At 41.3% G+C, this 8506-nt stretch overlaps 1 protein-coding gene across 2 annotated transcripts in view; it reads left to right on the plus strand.

The window, feature by feature from the left end:
* The window catches only part of Hectd2 (HECT domain E3 ubiquitin protein ligase 2), a 96692-nt gene that overhangs the window by 21304 nt on the left and 66882 nt on the right, over positions 1-8506 (plus strand). The window lies entirely within an intron of this gene.

Genomic DNA, 8506 nt, shown 5'->3' on the forward strand with positions numbered 1-8506 from the left:
ACCAGGCTGGCCTCGAACTCAGAAATCCGCCTGCCTCTGCCTCCCAAGTGCTGGGATCAAAGGCGTGTGCCACCACTGCCCAGCCTGCTGCTGATTTCTAGTTTTATTCCATCCTATCAGAAAGAATATAAAAATGGCTTCAATTTTCACGGATTTTTTGATACATACTTTATGTATTATTATTATTATTATTATTGCTATTATTAGTGTTTTTAAAAGTTTTGTGAGCTGCCTAAAAGAATATGCATCCTTCAGTGTTTGGATGGACTCTTCCTAGATGTCTATTGGATCCATATGAATGACAGTATCATTGAGTTCATATTTCTTTTTCAATATTTGTCAGAATGACTTAGCTTTTGGAGAATATATGGAAGTCACCCACAATTATTGCATTGGGTTAACTCTGTGATAGCTGTATTTGGTGTGTATATGTTTAAAATTGTAATGTCCCCGTGGTAGATTGCTCTCTTAATTAACATGAAGTGACTTTCTTTGCATCTTTTGACTAAAAGCGGTTTTAACATCTCTTTTTTTAGATATTAGACCAGTGAAATCGTGTTCTCTTATTCACAGTGAAACCTTGTTCCCTGTTCTCTCTGCCTGGAATACCCTTCTTCCCATCCTCTGAGGCCAAGATCGCTCCAAGCTTTGATGATGAGGTGTGCTTCTTGGCATAACAAGATCCAAACACTTCAGGACCCATTCTTCTCAACATCCCTTAGAACTCAGTTACTTAACGGGACACGAGGAAGTCTTTCATAAGAGTCTGCTTTAAATCTAACGTGCCAGCCTGCGTCTTTTAGGTGAAGAGAAGAGATCATTAATTTGGAATCATTATTGAAAGGCCTATACTAACTACTGTCATTTTGTTGATTTTTTTGTAGTGCTTTGTGTTTTCCATGGCCTCAATTGCTTAATTACTGTTCTTGCATGGCTTGTTCTCTTCTGTAACAGCATAGGCATGTTTATATTTCTCTTCAGTCCGAAGGATTCCTTCAAGTGCCTTCTGTAGTGGCTGCTAGTGGTTATGACTTCCATTAGCCTGCTCTTATCATGGAAAGGCTTTCTTCATCCTTAATTATGCCATCACTTTCCTGGGCTTTTAGAGCTTCAACTGCATCACTCTGAGTCCTCCCGACTGGTTAGTTGTTTTGGTGAGAAGCCAATTGTTATTCCAATGGGTCTGCCTTTCCATGAGACTTGCTGTTTCTCTTACAGCGTTCTGTATGCTTTCTCTGCCTGTCTATTTCATATTTTAACATGAAACTATAATATGAAGAGATTATTTTTTTGGTCTTGTCTGTTTAGTAATCTAAATGCTTCCTGTACCTGGGCATCTCTTATCCTAATATGGGGATTTTCTGGTAATTGTTTCACAAAGTGTATGTATGCCTATGTATATCAAAACAACACATTATATATCTTTAAATGCCTGATTATCTATCAGCCTTGCCTCAATAAATTATTTTTCAATAGAACTGGAGAGTGACAAGATGACTCTGGACAAACGGTATTCCAGATGTGACCTCTTATTTCTCTCATCTATAAAATGGAAACAAGAATTTTCTACAACAATACCTGCTAAAATGGAACTCTGAAGACAATACAACTGCCAATCAGCTAAGGGTGCTTAGCACAGGCTCTGGTACCCAGCAGTGCCCATTAAGGTGCAGTTATTAAAATGCACCCTACCTCTCTAAGTCCTTTTGTATGTTTCTCATTTTTCTTCATAACACCCATTCAAGTGTAAGGAAATTAACTTGGAGAGTAGTTTTGCCAAAGCCCCATAAACTAGTTAAAAATTGCAAAAGATAGAACTAAAGTCAGTTTTTCTCAGCTTGCTATTTCCAATGCATGGAGTTAAAATTCATAGGCATCTTTTCTAACTCTGTACATGGAAGTTCAGTGAGTTATAAAGGTTGTTAGATTTTTCTGAGCTTTAACATAGATACAATTAAGATAATTTACTTAACTAGAGTCATGATTTGAAACAAGGTTTATCGGTCAAAATTTAACTGAATGGTTTGGGTTAAATTAAGATGAAATTGAAAAATTTGTGTTTGTGGAGTGTGTTCATTTGTATATACATGGAGTGTGTATGTACCTGTATGTGTGCAAAGTGTGTAAATCGGTGTGTGTCTTATGTATGTGTTATGTGGTATATATATGTACTTTGTGGAGTGTGTGTGGTCATGTATATGTGTTTGTGAAGTATGTGTGTGTTCATGTACATGCATACACATGTTGAAAACAATAGGAATATATTTAATGGCAAATGATGAGAAGAGCATTCAACAAGGTAAGGATTTAATTGAATAGTAAAACAAGAAATGAAAATACAAGCAGTCAAAGCTGCTATAGCAGTTTCAGTTTCAACAATGTTCCAGACTCCCGCTAAAGACTAAAGCACATTTCATTGATCAGAATTAAATCACATGCTCATCACGAGCTAAAAGGAAGTCCAGAGAAGAAACCAGTTTTAACTGAGCATCTTAACAAGGCAAGAGGAAGAAGGAATAGCAATGGCTGCCATTTTGATGTCTTTAGCTACCTTAGAATGTAGGACCATGAAATATATGGTTTCAAGTACAGGCTGGAAACCCCGGTGACCCTGAGGAACGGCAGGCATTTTGCCATGCTCCTGACACTAGGCTGCCTTCCATAGATTTGTGACCACCAGTCACATAGGGGCAATGCCCCAAGCTCCTCCACAGATAGAGGACGTGACCTGTGGTTACGTAGCCTCAAGACAGATCTCCATTTTAGTGAGGTACCTAAAGGCCTGAAGGGCTTAGCCAATTAGGCTTTCCTTCCCAGACATACCTCCTGCAAAAGGTATTTAACCTCAGGCCCACCCTGAGAAGTGGGGTACAGTTTTTATTCATGACAATAAATGTCAAAAACCATGGACTGTTTCTTTTCATGGGGATCCGCCATGGGGAGTAATGGAACAGGCCTTTGCCTAAAGAGCAGGCTGACTAATTCCCTGCAGAAGGCCTCTCAGTTCTCCCAGCCAGGGCCTCCACCAAGCCAAGCCACTCATTCAACAAGCCAAGGACTCAATCCCTGAGATACTCAGCCAGAGCTCTCCCTGCCTTTCCCCTTCAGCCCTGAGCTAGATCCAGCCCATGGGCCCCACTCAATTCTCAGCTCTTCAATGCCACCCAGCAGTGCCTGGGTGCCCAAGAGCCTAAGGACCAGATGGCCCTGGCCTTCCTGCAGGCCCGGGGACCCCTGTGCCAGCTCCAGCTGTCCCTGGGACCACAGACTTCGCTCTCCCACCTCTCAGCAGTGTCCCTCAGGGACCAGTGCTAGTGTGGGGTAAGTGCAGTCAAAACTCCTGCTGTGCCGAGTCCTGTGGCAGAGCAGAAGCAGGGACCCCCCCCCCATTTAACCCTACATTAGAATATTTATTTCTATAAACTCAAAAAGAATTATAAATAGGCATACTCTGTACAGGGTGCTTCTGATTTGTTGTTTATTATTTTATAGTTGTTTTTATCCCTTGCAAGTAAAAAAAAAAAACAAGTGTAAAATTAGGTTTAAGATTTAGAAGCGATCAATATATACAGGTAAGACAATTAGAATAATACATGCTGTATTCAAGGAGAACCCTCTACTAAGTATTTGTAATATATGTGTACACACATGTACACATACATACACATGCACAGCCCTTTAGGTGTGTCTAAAGAAAGTAACCAAAATCAACTTGAGAACAGGTACAACCATCTCAACATTTTCCGCTGTTAATACTTTTAGTTTAGATCATTTCTCCAAAGAATTAGCATATATAAGACATGGTCAAATGTAATTTGCTTTAGCCATAAATGCACACTCCTGTGAAAACAGTACACATCTTAAAAGACATCCCAAAAGTGGAGGAGTAATTTAGCTTCTTGGGACTTGTCAGAGCCTTTAGATCTGTCTCCATTCCTTTGATGAAGGTTGGCTTGCCTACACTTGGAAGAATATGGTTAAACATGGAGCCGTTTAGACAAGGCCCACTAACTTGGAGAAACTCTTTTGTAATTGAGATCTCATCCTAGAACCACCAGTCACACATAATTATTCAGATATGAAACCAACTTAGTAGCTGCTCCATGGAGCAGTATAGATATTGGCCATTTCCAGCTTTATGGAAAGTTCTTTTGATAGCCTTGTTCTTACCATTGGGATGCTTAAGAAGCAAGACCAGGGTGGTGTATACCTGTTATTAGGTGGTGTATACCTGTTATTACAGTGTTTGGGAAACAAGAGACAGGGAAATTAACATAAGTTTGATAACCAGGTTGATCTTCAGAGTGAGTTCTGGAGCAGCTTGGGTTATGAAGTAAGACTTGTTTCCAAAATGAATTAATACAATTTAAAATTAAATAGCAGCAATCCTAGGATCAAATCCTCTACATGAGTGTAACCTATCATGCAGAGTATTTTTCTAATTCCTCTTTGGGAGCAGTATCAGAGTGCCTTTACAAGCCTCGTCACAGAAACATCTTGCTTTGTTAATATGAGCTTATTGAGTTACCTCAACAGCACACTTCAGATAGTATGCTCCCTGCAGGCGGGGATTCAAGGAGTAATTAGACATGGCGCTTTCCCTCTTCTCCATGGATTTATTGTGGAACAAATAACAAAGACGCAATGTGGTCTGTGAATGCCAAGTAAATATGTACAATATGTTCTGGGAGCAGGAAGAAAAAAAATGACTCTAATTAGGGCATTCTGAAAATCCTTTTTTTTTTTTTTTTTTGGCAAAGAATTCAGGTGAATGCCAGAGCAGGGGGTTTGGATTTTTATTGTAAAGGCTCTGAAAGGCTATTGAGGTATTTTTAAACAAAGGACCGGCAAAGAATTATATATATATTTTAAGAGGTCATTCTGGTGGCAATTAGAGTAGGTAAGAAACTGAAGGTAAGACCTAAGGCAGACAAAGCATAATCTTTAAGATGTTGAGGGCATTGAGGAGTCCGTGACAGGGGCATTGAGGAGTCCGTGACAAGGGGCATCCAGCTTTAAGGTGCCAAGCTTGACGATCACCGCTGCATTCTTCAGTCTTAGATCTATGCAACAGTGTATACTTTTTTTCAAAACTCCATCCTCTCTTCTGATTTGCTGCACTACAGTCTTTCTAAACAGTTTTATACATTTGAAACCTATTTCCGTATCATACAGCTCACATAAAGGTCCCACACACAGAAGTGAATATGGCCATTGCAAGTCAATCCATCTTCTACTACGAAAGTGGCTTTGTCACTCTTCCAACTCTGTCCTTTCCATCCCTGCATCCTCTGACCTCTGTCCCTAAGTCATCACTGTCCCGCTCTCTATTACCATAGATGTCTGTTTCGTACATTTGTATTATACTTTTTAATATAACATATTTTGGTCATATTCTTTCCCCTGCTCCTACTCCTCCCAGGTCCTCTCCATCTTCTTACCCTGCACCCCAAATGTCACATTCTTTTATTTTTCTTTCATGATAATCCCACCATTAGAAGCTTCTAAAGAAAGAGTTGTATAGGTTTAAAACAGTGTCTGGGTACAGTTTGGCTTTTGTTTTTAATAAAAATAAGTAAGAAATGTTCTATCTTTGTGTATGTGAAAACAGAAGTCGTGAACAGGGTCTTAGAGAACATCTCTAGTTGAATAGAACCTTTACTGCGTGTTTGCTTCATTTTGACGGCCAGTGTGTTCTACTTTCTTCTGTAATGCAACAGATTGGATGCATTTTTCTCCAAAAAGTTACAATCATTGTACCCAAGGAAGTATGCCAAACACGGTTAAAAGAAGTATATTTATCGACTTCACTACTTCAGGACCAATACTCAATTGGAATATGAAAAAGACGCTTTCCTTAAAAAGTGTGTCGCAAGGCTGATGAGATGGCTCACTAGATTAAGGAGCTGGCTGCCCAGCTTCACACCTGAGCTCCATCCTCAGGGACTTAGACAATAGAATGAGAGAACTGCCTCATGCTGCCTTCTGACCTCCACATGTGCAACATGGCACATCAAGCGGTAAATTAATGTGATAGAACCTTAAAAGTAAGTCGGAAGCACGAATTTAAAATAGAGCACATGATCATAATGATTGGTTAGGAACCATTCTTAAATGCTCTTTCAGAACCAATTTTGCTGTTGCTCAGTACACTATTATTACTGTGTGTAATTAAAGGGGTGCTCTGTCAGCTAGACTTTCCATTGCCTTCCAACTCTATTGTTGACATTCATTCCTCTTTGGATATAATGTCTCTAAATCCCATTTCATTGCTCCATGCAACCCTGTTCCCCTTTAGGTCTTTTGCCTTCCTAAATCAGATGAAAAACCTGATTGATCAAGTCCAGTTGCATCTGGATTTAGAAAGGTCCCCACACTTGACCATTACATTTGGTGACGCTGAAAAGCGTCTTCTGCACATCTTTATGCATAGCAGCCAGAGCTCTGTCTGACTCCCCTCAACCCCCAGATCCAGTGGATATACACAGAAAGTTTTTCGTGACAGCTGCTTTACAAGTTCTGCTAGAGTTATCATTCTAGCTTACCAAGAGCACCCCCATCTACCTCCCAGTCCTCACCCGGGGCTTGTATGAAAGAGACTTTAAGTGGTACATTATGAATCATGTATTTAGTAGGAAGTGGAAACAAATTCATCATGATGCTTATCTTTCCTATATAGAGCTCCCGGCAGAATAAACCAATGGGCTTGTTTCCGTTGGCTTATCTCGTCTGGAGCAGTAGAAATGAACACTTCTGACTTGCCAGGGTTTTTTTTTGCCAATATCTAAATATTTTTGTTCTATTGAATGTGACTAGATGTACAGACACACTTTTATTTTGTCTCACACATGAAAAGTGAAAGCATAAGGCATGCGATCCAACTCGTTTCTGATCCAAGTATTTTAATAGCAAATTACTAAATTTGCTTGTAGACAATAGGCGAGATAACCCACCACCATTTCAGAATTTATTCTACCAGTCTAGACACAGTAGCACGGTACATCTTGAATTGTATTTAAAATGAAAGGTTGGCTTTACAATGTTTGTTACCAGTTTTCAGCATGCTGGCCTGCTAAAAGAAAACAGATGTCTATGAGATAGTCCAGAGATTTAAGAAGAGAGGTCTAAAAACAAAAATTCAAGAAAAAGGAGACAGAAAAGGATGTTGCAAAGTAGTTCCTGGGTCATTTGGCTCTAAAGATTATCAGGACTGAAATACTTGGCTACTTTATTCTATTTATTCTACACCTTTTGTTATTAATAGAGAAATGATGGTGACAGCAAGTCTATTAAAACTACAAATACTTCCTAGAAATAGAAGCAAACTTTATAATTTCCAAAGTAATACAGTAGGCACTATCCTATTCACTTTATTGCTTGCTACAAATTCTGGGCTTGAAAAGCAACCTCATGCCAGGAAGAACTGTAACTATTTATTTAGTTCTGCGGACTCTTGAATTATATAAAATGACAGTCACCAAATCCCTTCTGAATTTGTTTCAGAGATAGTCTTGCTTCTTGTATTTGGAGCTGAGTATTCTTGGATTAGAAAATTCACTTCACCATGAATAAAATAACGAAGTCTCAACTAAAAATCCCAAGACCTCAATGTCGAGAAATTCTCTATTTTTAGTAAGTGGTACAGTGAATACTTCCTCTCTCCCTTCTCCTCCATCAGCAGGTGTCTCTGCCATTCCAGCAGACTGATAAAAGGAAAAGGAGGGGGCGAGGAGAAAGGAAATTGTCTAAGTCGTCGTCGGGTGGTGGAGGTGGGGATATTTTAACACGACGATTTAAAGTAATTCAGTTTTTAAACGTTCCTACCCAGAATTTATTACGAGGTTTATTATGAATTACTCAGCAGTTTGGATCTGTCCATCTGTAACTTATAAACGGAAGGGGACAAGGGATTAGAGGGAACGAGGGATGGCGGGAGGGGGCGGGGAGAGCAAAATGTAGGCGCGTGGGCACGGAAGGGAGAGGCGGACTTGGCAGTCAAGAGGGACCGCGGCTCAGAAATGGAAAGTGTGGCCTGGCCGTCCTGCCCTGGAGAGTGTGTGGGAGGGGAGCACGGTGTCGCATTGTCCTCTCCCGACCCTAAGCGCTTCTCCCGTAGGATGAGGCCAGGAGAGGACACGGGGGAAGGGTTAGTCATAAGGATGCTCAGGTAAGCGGTCTCCCAGTCTCCTTGGCGCTGGAGGCACTGGAGGCAAGATCAGGGGGCAGACGTGACCCCGAGTCCGCTTCCTGAGCGCGAGTTTAAAGGTCAAAGGCCACCAGCTGGGTCAAAGGTCCCCGGCTCACCTGCCGCTCCAGGTGAAGGGAAAGCTAGGGTTAGAATCCGTGTCACAGCCTCTACAAGGCCTGTTCGCCCTCGCACCCCAGCCCGCGACCAACATGGCGGCCAGGCGCCCCCCAGCTCCCGCCCCGCGCCGTCTCCTCAGCGGTCCTCGCGCGTGACGCGGGGCCGCGGCCTGAGCCCCGGCTGGCGGACCCGCGGGAGCGG

The sequence above is a fragment of the Mus caroli genome, chromosome 19, assembly GCF_900094665.2.
Source record: "Mus caroli chromosome 19, CAROLI_EIJ_v1.1, whole genome shotgun sequence".
Classification (NCBI taxonomy): domain Eukaryota; kingdom Metazoa; phylum Chordata; class Mammalia; order Rodentia; family Muridae; genus Mus; species Mus caroli.